A 16,672-nucleotide genomic window follows, 5' to 3' on the forward strand; every position below is an offset into this window, starting at 1 on the left:
TTTTTAATAGGCTCTGAGTTATTCTCGCATGTGTACTGTACGTGACAGCTGATTCCCTTTGGATGTCCCTTTAAGCCAGTGCTTCTCAACCTTCCTAATGCTGCGACTCTTTAGGACAGTTCCTCATGTTATGGTGACCGCAACCATAAAATTATTTTTGTCACTACTTCATAACTATAATTTTTCTACTGCTATGAATCATGATGTAAATATCTGATACACAACCCCTGTGAAAGGGTCGTTCCTCTCCGAAAGAGGTCACAACCCTCTGGTTGAGAGCCACCACTTTAAGCCTTCAACCTCCCCATCTCCAGCTCCTACTTGGGGTGCTATGCAGAGTAGCTTATGGGGGTCACTCATCCCAAGATGGCGTTTCTCAGAGGTCTGAGGTTTCCCTGCTATGCCTCCTGCAATGGGCAGAGCTGAGGGAATTGAATTCTAGGAAAAGTCTACTTAGAGTGGCTTCTGTCCTGACCTGTTTACCTAACAGTGGAATCTGGGATAGATAAGCCACAGTAATGGATTTGGTTAAATCTAGGCACTCCCGAGTGGAGAGTGGTTTGTTTTCCTTTCTGCTCTGAGAGTAAACTAAGCCTGCTTTATTGTTGGGCATCTCAAGTGCCTGGTTGAGATTGAAACCTTATAATTTGTGGGTAGATGACCTCTGAGCCCATTCTTCTTGCTGTTTCTCAAGGTATCCTGTATCCTCTTTGGCAGGACCCTGAGGGTGGTAATGTGCACATCTGTTTGCAGGGACAGGGTCTCAGGGCTGTGTGCTCCTTAGTGGAAATGTCTGTCTGTCTGTCTGTCTGTCTGTCTGTCTGTCTGTCTTTTCATTGTACGGCTGAACTAATTGCTCTCCAAATAACTTGGCTGGATTATTTTCAAACTGAAATCCTTTGGTGCCCATGCCAGAAGTGTCTCTGTGGCTTTATGTAGGTCTAGCTCATCAATGAAATGAAGATAATTGGGTTCTCAGAGAAATGTGAGCATTTGCTTTCCTGCTCTGTTTCTAATTAAATCAGCCCATAAGATGCTGTCTGTCTATAAAGAAGCCCAAGGGTACCTCAGGCTGCCCCTCTTTTTTCTTTAAGAAAGAATAGCTTTTTGTATTTTTGTCCTCCCTCCTTGGAAGCATGAGATTAAACACAGGTATGGTGTCTTTGTTACCAGAGTTATTTCCTGTCAGTGGCCATTCAGAGTCCTGCGTTACACAAACTTGCCAGGCGAGTTAATACAACCTGATGTGGATTTTCACAGCTGCACTGTCCCACAGCGATCACTTTTCATGTGGTCTGGATATTGGGTTTCCTTTGTGCCGAGAAGGCTGCACCTCTTTCCAGGAGAAGCCCCTCATTTACTTTCTTGGCCCCCCTCCCTGCCATCTGCATCATCTGTTCTCCGAGCGTTGATTCTTCGAAATGACAATTCCAATTAAGCGGAATCGCTCGCTCTATGAGAGCTTGCTTAACGCTTACTCAGCAGGATGTTTTTTATACTGAGTCATGTCTGAGTTGCTGCTGTTTGAATCAAAATTCTTTGGAGCTAAAAGCAAGTTCTACAAATTTTTCCTTTGATATTCATGAAGTCATTTTTTTAAAAATTTTTCCTCAGTCTTAGGAATTTCATACATGTATACAATGACACATTAGCATATCTTTCTGTTTCTTCTCTTCAACTCCCCTTAAACCATCCTCCAACACAGCCTTTCCCTACCACATGCCCCCACCCTTAACCTACTTAGTCCCACTACACTTTCTGCATGTACATGGATGTGGGGAAGGACTTGGGAAATCCTCTATCAAGGCCACACATTCAAGAGAGAATAATTCTCCCTCCCCCAGAAGCTATCAGCTGCCAGTAGCTTTCCAGGAAGAGATGGGGGCCTGGGTCATACCTCAACCATCTGGGCTGGAATTTTGACTGGATTTGTCTTACCTAGGACTCCTGCAGGTAGCCATAGTTTCTCCGAGTTCATGAGTGCGCCAAAATGTCAAGTCCAGAACTTTGAATTTTAGGACTCTCCTCAGCTCCAGCTCTTTTGTGCCTCCTGCCTTCTGTCTTCTCCAGCCATTGTGGAGGTGGTAGTGGTGTTTAGAAGCCCGTCCCACTGAGGACCAAGCCTCTGTCTCTTGTTCCCATGAGGTGATGTTTTCCTTTGTTGGTTTCCAGTATCCATCCCCCTTCACTCCCACCCCAAAGAGAGGCTCACTCTACTCCTGCTTGGTTTAGCTTCAAATATAGGAAGGGGCCGGGGGAGCAGGACACTCAGGGTAGTGAGTCTTCTCTTTATTAAACGTTGATGCTGGTGGTATAGCCCCATCATGTTGCCAGAGTTGAAGAAGACATGGGTCTCCGCACTCATGTCTGGGAAGGTGGCATCATTGTCCCTCTCAGCATGTCCTAGCCTGTTTGCTCTCAGCCTGGGACAGAGCTGGTGAGCTGTTGCATTCACACATGTGCAGGGAGATGGGGATGCTGAGGGGTTTCTTCATCTTGCAGAGCCTCCTCAGACAGTGGCACCCACTGTCAGAACATGAAGAGGCCTTTTTCACACACGTAAGAGTTACTTTTCCATTCTACAGTGTGGTAAACTTCTGGCAGGCCAACAGGTGCGATTGTGAGCCAGAAATCTAGAAAAGCTATCCCAGAATGCATTGAGGCAATTTATTAACAACCATCTGTCTCTTAATTTCTTTCTCTCTTATTTCTAATTAAGTTTTTTTTTTTTTAGTAACTATGTATTTTGGTACAGTTTTAAAAAGATTTATATTTAAATTAAATGTGTGGTAATAGGGGAGTGTAGAGCCTACAGGAGCCAGAAGTCTCAGGTCCCCTGGAACTTCAGTTTCAAGCAGTTGTGAGCAGTTGGATGTGCATGCAGGGAACTGAACTTGGGGCCTCTGCAAGCACAGGCAGTGGCCTAACCACTGTGCTTCTCTCTAGTCCTTCTGATGCACTTCTAAGCTTGGTGAAACTGGGACAGGAGAGATGGCTCAGCAGTCAAGGGTGTTGTTCTTGCAGAGGATCTGGGTTCAATTCCCAGCGCCCATATGGTGGTTGGTAAGTCCAGTTCCATAGAAATATTATAACTACAAAAAGGTCCAATCTGATCCTGAAGTGAGTCCCTCACTTCAGGTGGCTGGTAAGTCCATTCCCTTTCTGGCCTCTGTGGGCATCAGACATAATACACATACAAAAATAATAATTAATAATTAATCAGACAAAATAATTAATCTTGAAGGAAGGAAGGAAGGAAGAGAGAGAGAGAGAGAGAGAGAGAAAGAGAAAGAAAGAAAGAAAGAAAGAAAGAAAGAAAGAAAGAAAGAAAGAAAGAAAAGGGAGGGAGGGAGGGAGAGAGAGAGAGAGAGAGAGAGAGAGAGAGAGAGAGAGAGAGAGAGAGGCAGAAAACTTCAGCGTTCAGCGTCTGCTCTATGTGGCCTTTAGCAGAGTCTCCCCTCTGCTGTCCACCTCCTCAGCTCTGCTCCTTCTGGTTCCTTTGTTGCATTTTCCAGAGTCAACAGGGAAGTGTTCCTTCTCAACTAAACATCTCCCTGTGAATTTCCTAAGAACAAAGACCCACTCTCACCAGCAGACACACAGGAAACAGAAACCTTTCAGTGTTAACAGCCACTGCACCTGACCCAAAAGCTCTATTTCAGACATCATCTCTGTCCTGGAATGCTCCTAACTGGCTTCCCTTTTTCTCCTTCTCCTGAATGAGGACTCTCTTCAGGATCAGACTGGACCTTTGTGTAGTTGTGAAGTTTGTGTAGTTGTGAAGTTTCCTCTGACCACCCTCAGCCTGGGAGAGGTCTCTTTACTCTGCTAGCCCCTGCCCATGCCCTTTTGCAGCCATCTGTTACACTTGTAGACTCTGCCTTGGTTTGGGTCTGTCTAATGTGCCCTCCTGCTTGGAGGCATGTGAACTGTTGATCACCACTGATGATGTTCATTTCTGCCTAAGCCTGGTCCCCCTCATCCTGAATAGATGGACTTGCCAGCTCTCATCTCTGCTAGTCCCTGCTACTTCAGAAAATGGTACTGGGGAGAGGTCTTGAGTCATTAAAGTACTTGCCATGCAAGTGTGAAGGCCGAAATTGGGATGCCCAGCATCTGTACAAAAGGCCAAGTGTGGGTGATATGCATCTGTGACCCCAGTGCTGAGGGTGTAGGGCAAGGACAGCTTCAGATTCAATTGAAGATCCTGTCACAAAAGTAAGGTGGAGTGTGATAGAGGAAGACAGCCCCTAGCCACCACATGCATACACACATTTATGTCCAGGTTTCCACAGACCCGTGTGTGTGTGTGTGTGTGTGTGTGTGTGTGTGTGTGTGTATATGTATATATATATATATATATATACACAGATAGACACACAGTCTCTCTCTCTCTCTCTCTCTCTCTCTCTCTCTCTCTCTCTCACACACACACACACAAACACACACACACACACACACACACACGCACACGCGCATGTGCATTATGTACAAGATTCCAAAAGAAACTGAACGTAGTATGTAGAGTTCAGTCTTTATCACCGTCCTCTTTTTCTTGCTGGCTTCCTAGAGAGGGGATGCTCTCACCCTAAAGCAATTTTGGGGCACTGACTAGACAGGCTGCAGTGAGAAAGTCACTGCCATCTGATGACATCAGCTGGTCACTTGCTGTTCATCACTCTAGAACTTTCTAGTCTCTTCTACAGGACAGTGGAGGATTTACACTGGGAATGCTGTTTTCCTTTAATGAATCCAGACATCTCCCAGTGTTTCCATAGGCGTAGCTTTGTCTCTGGAGCCCAGAGGTTGGCCAGAAGCTTCTGAGGTGACTGCAGAGTGAAGTGTGGGACTATTTCTGAGGGGGGCAGAATTCCTGAGCATGCTCACCTGGGGGGCAGTGTGCAAGACTAAGCTTGTTCTTGCTGCATGGTGCGGTCACCCACAGCATCTGTGACATCCTCTTGGGAGGAAGCAGGCCTCAAACCTGGCTTGCCTACCATCTGGGGTGCGTGCCCTGCACAGATGTACCAAGACGTACCCAGAAACCTGATCCTGAGGTTTTAATTAGTGATGAGCAAGGCTAATGATATTCTCATTCTGGTGATGACCGTGTGGAGGGGCTCCTGCTGATGGATTGTAAGACAACTTCTGAGATGTTGGGGACGACTGTCCTGGGAAGTGAGAAGGAGAAGGAGGGTCAGAGTAACAGCCACCAGCGGGTGTCATCAGATGGCAAACAGTTTCATTGCCTTTCTCACCACAGCCTGTTGATATAACACAGCTGTAACCTATTTTTAATGATGGTTCTTAAATGCTTTAACCTCCCCTGTAGCCCACCACTCACCAGAAGTAGTGCGGGAGAAAGATATGGGGGAAGTGAACCTGTTTAGAAAGGTTCTTTGGAGCAACTCCCGTCTGTGTTGTCTGGAAATCGGCAGTTCAGTTCACAGGTCAGCAGTGGCAGCTCCATCCTATTGCAGACATTTCACAGATACAGCAGCAGTCCAGTTCAGTAGAGTAGGGTTAGCAACAGCAGTGACAGGATCTAACAGAGACAGCCAGGCCTCAGCCTCAGTCCAAGTCAGTAGGAGGGACCCGGAAGAACACCAGGAGAAGTTCTTGGCTATGCCTCTCTAAGCAAAATGAAGCTCAGAGAAGACTTGAAACTCATGAGCATTGCACAGCTAGCTCTATAAGCAGACCTAGCTCAGGCCCCATCACTGTCCATCAAGTCCTATTTATACCCTCCAAACATCATGTGTTCTCCATGTGTCTTGCCTTAGCACAAGCATTTGTCTCAGCCTACATCACCCTGCTAATCAGTTTGAGTCCACAGGAGTAGCTAGAAACTGCAGCACACCACCAGAAGAGGTTTGTTTGTTTGTTTGTTTGTTTGTTTTGGTATGGTTCTCTCTATGGAGTCCCGACAAATGCAGCTCAGCCTTGCACTGTAAGGTGAACCATGCTTTCACATGCTTGTTTTAGCAGAACATCCTTTTACCTGTGTCTGCTTCAGCTAAACATTCCTTCACAAGTTTGCCCCAACAAAAAAACATCCAGCTGACTTTCCAAAGAACCCTTAAGTTTCCACTTCCATAGTCTCACCTTCCTTCTATTGTGATGGAAAAAGCATAAGGGGCTCGGGGTAGCTCAATTGGAAAATCAGTTGCTGTGAAAGGGTGAGGACCTGAGTTCAAATCCCTACAACCCACATAAAGCAGCATGGTTAGTGCACATCTGTAATCTCACCACCTCTAGGACAAGAAGGCAGAACAAGAAGAGTCTTAAAACTCATAGGAAACCTGGCATACACAGCTACAGACAACATGAGTCCCTGTGTCAAGCAAGGAGGAGGTGAGGCTGACACCACGGTCTCGTGCCATTTATGGACCTGCATTTATGTGATCACAGACACTCATACATATCATATACACACAAAAAGATTTTTGAAAAAAATATAAAATACCAGAACTAAACCTCTTTATTGAAACGTTCTTTTAGAAAGAGTTTTGACCAGAGCAACCTATCACCTGAAAGTTCTGTTCACATATCCTTAGAAGACAAAGGGACCAAGCTTAGACTTGGAGGAAGGGTCAGCGACTCAGAGCAGCAGACATTCATCATTGGGTTGCTTGAATGTTTGTGCTAGAGATATACACACTGTGTGCAGAGCACAAGCCATTGCTACCATTTATCTCTGAGAGGCTCCTCCCAAAGGCATGTATATAAGAGGCTTGGTGTTGTCAGGAGGTGGTGGAACCTTTAAGAGAAAGTGAGATCACTGGGAATGTACCTGGAAGGGGATCCTGGACCCTTCCTCTTTCTTTCCTTTTTTTTTTTTTTTTTTTCTTGCAGTGAGGTAAGGGTCTTTCCACCCAAGGACTCCCACAATGGTATAACCACCTGACCTCACCCCCAGAAACAATGGTCCAACTGACCATGAATTGAGTCTTCTAAAACCATGAGTCTCAAAAATTCTTTTCTTTTTAAAACCGATTGTCCAAGTATTTTGTTATAGAAACTGGAAGCTGACTATCACAACAATCAAAAGAAACATTATGCTATGCTTTCAATCCCAACCTTCTGAAGATAAAAGCAGGAGACTCTCTGTGAGATCAGCTAGGGCTACATAGAAAAATCTAAGGCACTATCCTCATGAAAAACACAATGACTTGCTGGGCTGCAGAGATGCTCAGCAGCTAAAGGACTCGCTGTTCTTCCAAAGGACCCAGCACCCAACCACCAGAAACTCCAGCCCCAGGGGATCCAGCACTCTCTTCTGGCCTCTATGGGCGCTGCACTCATGTGCACATACCCACACACATATACATAGTTAAAAATAAAAGCAATGGAAATAAGAGAGAAAGAAATGAGACGTGCAGAGTGAGACAACCTGTCCAACAATGATGCTGCCACCCTGGCTCCTGCTGTGTTAGGGTGCATGCCCCCTCTCTACAACCCAATCCTTTTTTATAAATGGGGCTACCCTGAGGAGGGTTTGTTGAGTCACTTCTGGGCTGAGGTGAAAAGACAAATAGGAATTTAACCCATGGGTGAGAGAATGAGAGAGCAATTCCAGTCAAGACAGACAGGGTTACTTATATAATGGCCAGATAAAACTGCACACAAGAAGCTGTCAAATACCCAGTATGGTATAACCTTAAGGAGGATGGTCATTTGCCTCCATGAGCAGCAGTTCCCAAGATGGAATGTGTTTCCAAGATGGAATATAAGAGTCTGTTTTGAATCTTAAAATTCCACATAAAACTCTCTCACCTCCGCCTGGAGTGTAGGGACTTTCCCAGCCTCTGGCATTCAGTGGCCTCAGTGGGGGATTCCCAGGGTCCTGGCTCTGTTCACTGCCTCGCCTGCTGAGTGACCCCAAGTTAGGTGCTTCTGCCTCTGTCCGCCTCCGGGTCTTCCTTTGGCCAGTGAGTCAGCTAAGTAAGATAAGTGCTGGCTCTCTCCTCACTCTTCAAGTTATTTCTTCTGCACTTTGGATTGAGGTTCTTTCCGTCTTTGTTTCACAGGCAGTTTTATTTTGTGTCCCATGCTGGAAGTAGAAGCCAGAACCTCTGGCATGCTTCACGTCCCAGACCAGCAATCCATTTTAATTGCAGAAAAGTATCAAAAATATAGTTAAGGACAAGGGTCATCAGAGGTCACCTGCCATTGTTGACTATGTGTTGTGCCCTTGACATAGTGATGTGTAGTTAGTCTCCAATCCTGCTATCAGTTTGAAATGAGCTTCAGGTAGGGGGATTAGAGCACTGTGACAAGCATCCTGCCTGTTTCTCAGCCCTTTCCAAGGACTGGCAAGTGCCCAATCGGAAGAGCTCCCAAGGGCTTCTGCCCAGAGTGTCTGCACACAGCTCCTCAGTGGCGAATATTACTCAAAACGGAGCTGCAGCCAGGGCTTTCTTCCCCTTTCCAAAAGGGACATGAATCTCTAGTTGGGAAAATGATGAGTAACCCCCACCCTGGTCCTCTTTTCCTATCTCACTTACCCAGCAAGGCCTAATGCTTTCTGTTTGAGCAGATGATGGGATCCATATGTGTGGTTGTGTGGTGTAAACTGTATCCCACTTCTTGTCCTTAGCAACTTGTGTTTCTCCCATCTCCAGAGCTGCTGGGCTCCCGAAAGGAGCTGGGATGTCCCATCCAGAGCCAGGGAACAGCGCTCAGCTATACGCCTTAACCTCACAGCTCTTGGCTCTTCCTTCTCTTTGGAAAATCTCAGATGTTTTCTCCCTTTGCTTCAATTTCCTCATCCATAGAGTGGAGAAAATATTTTCTGTTTCCCAGGGAAATTGCAATGTCTGACGCATATCCAGTTTCTCAGCCCAGGCACAGGGCCTTTGCCCACTCCTGGGACTGGTGTTGACACCAGAAACAGGAAGAAAACAGAGACCACTGTGGTGGCCTGAAGTATCCCTGAGTATGTGGTGTCTGTCTCAAACTGCTGTTTTTCAGACACAAGAGTCCAGGATCTGGAAGTCAAGGCTCAAGGCTGCTCTGGTTTTTAAAAACTGCGGGAAGCTTGCCCTCATGTGTCCTAACAGCCCTGTTTGAAAACCCTCCCTATGATGCCAGAGGACACAGCCTTGCCCCTCCCTGCTGACCTGGTCCTCTGAGGCCTCTGATCAGCAGCAAAGGTTATCCTGCTTCCCTGACATCTGTGGTCACTTGAGTATACTTTTCCCTTCAGGTGTCTTCCTGCCTCTTATGCAGACTAGAAAATATAGGGCTCTTATCTTTTCAGTGGTTCTACTGATTGTCAGGCTGCTCATCTTCAGGACATTGAAATATTAGGCTTTTATAGGTTAGAAATAATCAATTCATGTTTAGCCTCCGTCCCACATCTATCCCCTAGTTCTTAAGTCTTTTGGGGTCATGGACCATGTTCATATTGATGAAAAGAGCTGACGTACTCCTTTGGAAAATGCATAGCCACTGTACCTTTGCAGTGTTTCAGTGGCTTCCCTCCATTGTGCTGGTAGGATACCTGGCCTCCTGAGGCTTGCTAAGGTACCATGCCCAGGTTCTCCTGGAAAAGTGACTCAGAGGCAAGCCCTGCAACCAGCCCGGTCCTACCATGACACTTACGGTTTTGGAGAGGTACCAGGTCTCTCTGGGGGCTCATTTTCTTTAATCACAGGAAACTATGAAAGACTGATCTGCCACTGAGTGTGTCTTGTGCCCAGCTGCAGCCAACTGTGGGACAGAAGACAGTAACCCTGTTCAGAGTTCTGTGGGTCAGTTCCTCCCCTCAAGGGCACAGAGCCCAGGCAATCTCTTTTCATGATCCTAATCCCCTTTGATATTTATATGATGTAGTGATCAGAGGAAGGACAGAAGGGAATGGCCAGCTGGAAGCTGCAGTCTTACCACTGAACTAGAGACAGATACACTTGAACTGGGAGGTTTTAAGTATACATATGTTTATACGTAAATAGGCTATATATATATATATGTGTGTGTGTGTGTGTGTATGCATATATATACACACACACACATATATATATATATATATACATGTATATGTATATAAAAATTTAGTTATTTTTATGTGTCTGTGCCTGTGTGAGTCTGTATGCACAACATATATACTGGAGCCCTTGGAGTCCAGAATAGGGCATCAGATCCTTTAGAACTGAAATTATAGCCAGTTGTAAGCCTCCGTGTAGGTGATATGAATCCACTTATTTGCAAGAGCAGCAGGTGCTCTTAACTGCTGAACCTTCCCTCTAGTCCCTTCTTTATTGTGTTTATGTGTATAACTGTGCCCCTACATGAGTTCATGTACACCTTGTGTATGCAGGAGCCAGCAAAGGCCAGAAGGGGGCATCAGACCCCCTGGAGCTGAAGTTCGAGGTGGCTGTGAAGCTGTGGGTGTTGGGAACAGAACGCAAGCCTCTGCAAGAGCAGTAAGCATCCTCAGTCACCAAACCCTATCTCCAGCCCTAATATAACTGCTTAGATGGGGTATTTGTAACACCCAATAATGTATTTACATGCATTTATTTTACTGACTTTAAAGTGAGTCAGTTAAGTGATTTTATAAAGCCAGGAGTGTTGAGTCACACTAATTATCTCAGCAGTCAGAAGGCTGAGGCAAGAGTTTGAAGCCAGCCCAAGTAGGCTATAAAGGGAGACCTTGTTTCAAAATACTATAACAACAACAACAATAATTTATGGAATATTTTTGGATGATATTGTGTTGAGTTTCTGTTGATGTCCTTCTGGACGTGACAGTAATGTTAGATAGTGGCACCTTCCTATGTATGAGGTCCTTTAACCATCCTTAGCGAAAAACCAAACACATCACTGCAAGAGTTAGCTAGGTCCTAGCAGACATCAAGTGTGAGGACAAGAGAACAAGCAATAGCTCATGGCTCAATTTATGAACAGCCGAAAGTGGAAGTCAGGCCACCCGCTCCCGGGCCTCTGTCCAGTGGGATGCTGACCACCAGGCATGACAACACAATGCCCTTGGCTGGTTGGTGCCAGACGGGGCATGGCCGTTTACAGTGCTCTGTTTGTCCAGCGGATTCTGCTCAACTTTCACCTTCCCATCTGCTTTACTGACGTCTTTGATGACCTGTCCCTTTCTTGGAAGATCATGCCCAGAGTTTACCAAAACAAACTGCCTTTGGAAGTTACCAGAGTTGGCTTCGCGTTAGATTCAAGGGCATTCCAGCAGTGAGCTCTCTGAAGGCTTTGCTTGCTGCCCTGTGAGGTTTTGAAATGCCCATTCTAAAAGTCCTCTTATTCGGCTGCCCTGGAAATTCTTTTTTTTTAAAGGAATGCCCTTTTTCATTATGCTTGTTTGCTTTGTTTTGCTTGTGGCTGAGCACATGAGTGGAAGTCAGAGATGAGCTTTCTAGAGTCGACGCTCCTCTTATCATATGGTTCCCAGGGACTGAACTTGGGGCAGTGAGGCTTGGCAGCAGGTGCCACTACCCACTGAACTATCTTGTCGCCCGCCACCTTGGTGTTTCTAAAAGTAGTCAGCACCATAGCCTTTTGCCACAGAAGAGGTAAAGGAACTGTAGTGCAGACATTGTTCCCAAAGTCAGCATCTTCAGGACTTGTTTGTGTTACACGATGGCAGCAATGCATCCCAGAGTATCTGTCTCCTGCCTTAAGTAATGTCCTCATCAGTGTGTTTTATTCTAAAGAATGAAAGCCCTCCGTGTTCCCCCTTTCCAGACCATCAGAGAGCTGGTGAAAGTGCACACGGAACAATACATCTTAAAATCTCAGCCCTCACCAGACTCAGGGATTTCTCTTGTGTGCGGCCCTTAGGGCAGCAAGTTTGGCACCAGTGTGCAAGTCTGAGGAGCACTCGGTGTCCTGACACCCGGGCAGCATCCCTGCACCGACTGTAGAGGAGGCCGAGCCCAGGCTCGCTCCCTGTGGTCAGATTTGCCCATCATCCCGCCTCTGCACAGCTCGTGTCTGCACAGTTGACTGTAGATTTGCTGAGCCTCCTGGGTGTTTTTAAGGACTTTGCTAGCGCTCTAACTTGGTGTGATTTGTGGAAGCAAGAGATATGCTGGGGCTTCTCCTGATCCTTTTTACATCAGCTTCTTGAAGGACCTTGGAGGAAGAAATGATAGAAGTGGGGTTTGAGGGCAGTGCCATGTTCTGCTTACAAGCTCCCAAGCATCCCAGACATGGATCTTAACACAGCATCACTGCCCCTTAAAGAATGGTGGTTATTCTTTACTCTGTAAAACTGCAGCTATGCCTGTATCCTGACTATAATCATTAGCTTCACTTCATCTGACTGACATAGAGAACCGATTCAATCATGTGAGCATATCTTTTAAAAAATTAAGTGAGGTGCTGAAGAGAGACACCCTGGTAAAAAGCCTTTGCTGAGTGTAAGCATGAGGGTCTGACGGAATCCTCAAGAGGTCACATAAAAGCCAGGATGTGGTATGCATCCACGATCCCAGAATGTAGGAAGTAGGGACAAAAAAAATTTTTTTTTGGAAGTATGAGAGGCAGCTAGCCAGGTATACACTGGAAAAAACAAGACACTGTCTCAAGCTGGAAGGTACAAGACCCAATACCCAAGGTTGTCTCCTGTCTCCACATGCCATTTGCCAGAGTGGCGCTTCGCACATTACACACATTGCACATACACATAAATGACTGGTATAGTTCAGAAGGTAGAGTGTTTGCCTTGCACACATTTGCAGGCTGGCTTTGATTCCCAGTATCATATAAGTCAGGTATAAAAATAAAAAAAATGAAAAGGAATGCTAATGAAAAGTAGTATTGGCCGCCGCCCCCACACACCCCCCCCACCCCCCGCCTGTGCTCGCACCCGCGCCTGCCTGCACCTTCCTTGGTTGGCGCTTGCCCGCCGCCGCCTTCCCGGCCCGCTCGGCGCCTTCTCCGCCTCGACTTGGCGCGCCCGCAGCATGCAGCAGCAGCCTGGGTGGCGGCGGCGGCCGTGAAGAACGGAGGGCGGCGGCATCTTTGTTGCGGCTGGGCAGCCGCGGCCTTTGTCTGCAGATGGTGGACGCGGGCGGTCGCTCTGCCACGGAAGGCTGCAGGAGGATGGAGGCGCCCCGGAGGGGCGCCGACCTGATGCCGCTGGACCGCTAGGACCTGGTGTGGGCCAAGATTGCCGCCAACCTGCAGTGGATCTGTGCTAAGGCCTATGGCCTAGACAACATCCCTGAGGATCTCCGAGACCTTTTACATGGACCAGTGTGAGCAGGAGCACATTAAGCCACCCGTTATTAAGCTTCTCCTGTCCAGTGAGCCGTGTCTGCAGCCTCATCCTAAAAGGGGACCAGGGGGCTACCTTTCAAGGACACCAGTCTGTCATCTAGGCCCTGTCCCGGAAGGGCATCTATGTGATGGAGAGTGATGATACCCCTGTGACAGATGCTGACCACAGTCAGGCACCTATTGAGTGGCTACATGGCAATGGTAGATGCCCTGATGATGGGCTATACTGTGGAGATGATCAGCATTGAGAAGGTGGTGGCCAGTGCCAAGCACTTTTCTACATTCCACACCTCAAAAGAACTTCCTTATGACCTCGAGGATGCCATGGTATTCCGGATCAATAAGGTAAATCTTAAAATAGGAGAGAGAACAGAGAAAGAAGTTAAATTAAAACAGCAGCCACTGGAAAGTCCCGCTCATCAAAAGGTCTGTTATCGGCGAGAGCACCTCTCTGCTAGGCAGTCACCCTACTCTCCATTGTTGGAGGACTTGATGAGAGACAGCAGTGATGGCGCCGTTCTCTTAGCCGTGGTTCACTGTGATTGCCCAGAGCAGATGAAACTGGATGATATCTGTCTGAAGGAGGTACCATCAATGGCTGACAGCCTGTATAACATCTGGCTTCTGAGGGAGTTTTCCAATGAGCATCTGAACAAGTGTTTCTGTCTCACCCTGGAGGATATGCTCTATGCAACCCTAGTGCTGAAGCCGAACAGTATGGTTTTTATCGCTGAGCTCTTCTGGTGGTTTGAGAACGTCAAACCAGATTTTATTCAGCCCCGAGATATTCAAGAGCCGAAGGATGCTAAAACAGAATTACAGCAGAAGAGCAGCTGGCCTCCTGTCCCCACCTCCAACGCAACCACACGCAGCTTCCTGGGCAGCCCTGCTGCCATGAGCCCTGCTGACCTGCCACCATCCACCCAACCTCTCACTGAAGGCAGTCATCGGTACCACCTCCACTCGGAAGAACCTGAGTGTCTTGGGAAAGGAACTTCCACATTTAGTCCGTCCCATCCTTCGTTGCCACTGAGACAGAAACAGCAAAAAGTGTCACAGGCAGAGGAAATTCCTGATCATCGACACAGATCCAAATCTTTAACTCGGGTTGATGGTCAGCCACGAGGTGTAGCAGGAGCATGGACAGATTAAAAAAATAAACAAACAAAAAAACAGGCCTGCATCACAGCCAACATCATTTGCTTTCCATCATGCAGCAAGTTGTGATGTGGATCCCAGTTCTGGTGACAGTGTCAGCTTAGCTGGCTCTATCAGCAAAGATAGCTTGGCATCTAACATTATCCACCTGACCCCACAGAGCCAGCCCCATCCTTCCGCTGGAAAGGCCAAAGGAGCTGGAAAAGCCTCCTGAGCAGTGTCAACATGGAGGAGGAGGAGGAGGAGGAGAAGGGGGGAGGAGGAGGAGGAGGAAGAAGAAGAGGGAGAGGAAGAGGAAGAGGAAGAGGAAGAAGAAGAGCTTGTAGCCATCATCAGGACAGAAGTGTCTCCTCCTTCCCCGGAGATTCCTAGGATCTCACCTCAGGCCCCAGGCTTGGTAGCAAGTTATCAGGTCTTCCCAGAGACAGGCAGACACTTTGGAGAGTAAACCTGACAGTTTTTACTTAGAACCCCTGATGCCAGCAGTACTCCAGCCAGCCAAACAGAAGCAGATTATCACTAAGGAAGATGAGTGTGGAGAGGGGAGGCCAAGGACCATCATGGCCAAGAGACCTAGTGAGGGCTCCCAGCCTATGGTATGGAAGCAAGTGAGTGGTAGCTATGGCAGTCATGACCTGAACAGAACGTTCACCCCAACTCCTTGTTCAGAATTTGCTGCGAGCATTGATCTTGCAGAAGTAGGACCGCAGTCCGCAGAAGCTATAGGGGAAGAACAGCCTCTGGCCCTGGATAGATTTGATACATTACCTCAGGGGCAGGCTGCTGATGGTTTCTTTCTCCATGTAGGCAGGGCTAAGGAAGATGAGGGAAGGTGGTCCGTTGGTTCACAGAGTCCTAGCTCCCACAAGTCAGAGCCCTGGACCATCTTGAGGCAAGACTCGGACTCTGGTGTGGTGGACGTAGAGGATACAGAGCAGGATTTTATTGGTGAGGACCATCCTGTGGTTATCCCCAGTTATGCTGGTGAGGAAGAGTCAGTCAAACTTTACAGGGGGATATGAAAGTGAAGGAACACGAAGACAAGGATGATGCCAGCAGCCGCTCAAGCCCGTGTCTGAGCACCACTTCTCAGCTCCGCAGCATGGAAGTGTAAAGATGACCAGCTTTGCTGAAAGGAAGCTCCAGCTGCTCAAAAGCTTGTGAGACCAAGTCCAGCAGTGCTACCAGCAGCTCCCAGAAGACCACCCCTGATGCACCCAGAAGCCGCCCAGCCCCTCTGACAACATGGCGCCAGAAGAGGGAGCAGAGTCCAGGCAGGCACAGCAAGGGCCCTGCCAGCCTGCTGGCTTCTGCTGGTGCAACTGCACATGCAGCGGGAGGAAAAGCACAGAGCTATTGAAGCCCAGAAGAAAAAGATGGAGGCGCTGTCTGCATGGCAGCGTCTAAAGCTGGGCAAGGCAGCCTTTCTGCATGTGATAAAGAAAGGGAAGGCTGATGGTGCCCCACGGCCACTGAGACCCGAGCATTTCATGAAGGAATTCCCACAGCACAATGGGGAGGACTTGGATGATGGCACTTGTAAAACCGAAGGGTTCCTTGTCAAAGAAGAGCAGAGAGATCTCAGTGATGCTCAGGATGTGGTGTTTGTCCAGCTACATAAACCCAGGGGCCCAGCTGTTCTGCATGATGGAGAGAAGCAGAGTGATTTCTACTGTGCTCCTAGAGGACACTGTTGGTGAGGTAGATGTGACTGAGGGTGGCCTGTCCATTGAGAAGCTCAATGAGACCATCATTACACTGCAGCAGGCTCTACTGATGATCTCCCAGCAGCAAGAGCAGCTCCTCATGAAGCCCCCCTCAGTGCCAACACCAGGCACTAAAAATAACTGCCAAGACCAAAAAATAAAGGCCCAGTCCACTTTGTTGAGCCACTCTCTCCAACTGGTGTTCCTGGCCACCTCAAACCCCCACAGCTTGGCCAGGGCCGGAATTCCCACTCAGGAAGGCTGGCTAAACTGGAGGTTCCAAAAGACAGGCAGCAGGGTTGTTCTCAGAGCAAAACCTCAACACCTAGTGTGGAGATACTCCCACAGTCCAGGTCTTTACCCCCAAGCACCCAGGCGGGGAACTCCCTGAGAAATGTCTCTTTGACAGTTATAGGCTCCATGATGAGAGTAACCATCAGACATTTGTTCTGTCCTCTTGCAAAGATGCAAACATTGTATCAGAGCAGGTGAACTTTAAAGAGGGTCTAGATACAAGTGTGAAAGAGGCAGGGCTGAGCTCCTCTGCCATCACAGGC

At 47.7% G+C, this 16,672-nt stretch overlaps 1 protein-coding gene, 1 long non-coding RNA gene and 1 pseudogene across 6 annotated transcripts in view; 2 read left to right on the forward strand and 1 right to left on the reverse strand.

The window, feature by feature from the left end:
* Positions 1 to 16,672, forward strand: part of Atg7 (autophagy related 7) — a gene marked incomplete at its 5' end in the record, with an annotated part of 217,478 nt that overhangs the window by 82,377 nt on the left and 118,429 nt on the right.
* Positions 4,437 to 9,083, reverse strand: Gm52917. Its single transcript, XR_003956498.1, has 3 exons — positions 7,777 to 9,083; positions 5,345 to 5,545; positions 4,437 to 5,171 (listed from the first exon to the last, which is right to left on the reverse strand). It is a non-coding gene; the product is annotated as a predicted gene, 52917 (long non-coding RNA).
* Positions 13,030 to 16,272, forward strand: Gm19040 (predicted gene, 19040; annotated as a pseudogene).

Source organism: Mus musculus, chromosome 6 (genome assembly GCF_000001635.26).
Source record: "Mus musculus strain C57BL/6J chromosome 6, GRCm38.p6 C57BL/6J".
NCBI classification, from domain to species: domain Eukaryota; kingdom Metazoa; phylum Chordata; class Mammalia; order Rodentia; family Muridae; genus Mus; species Mus musculus.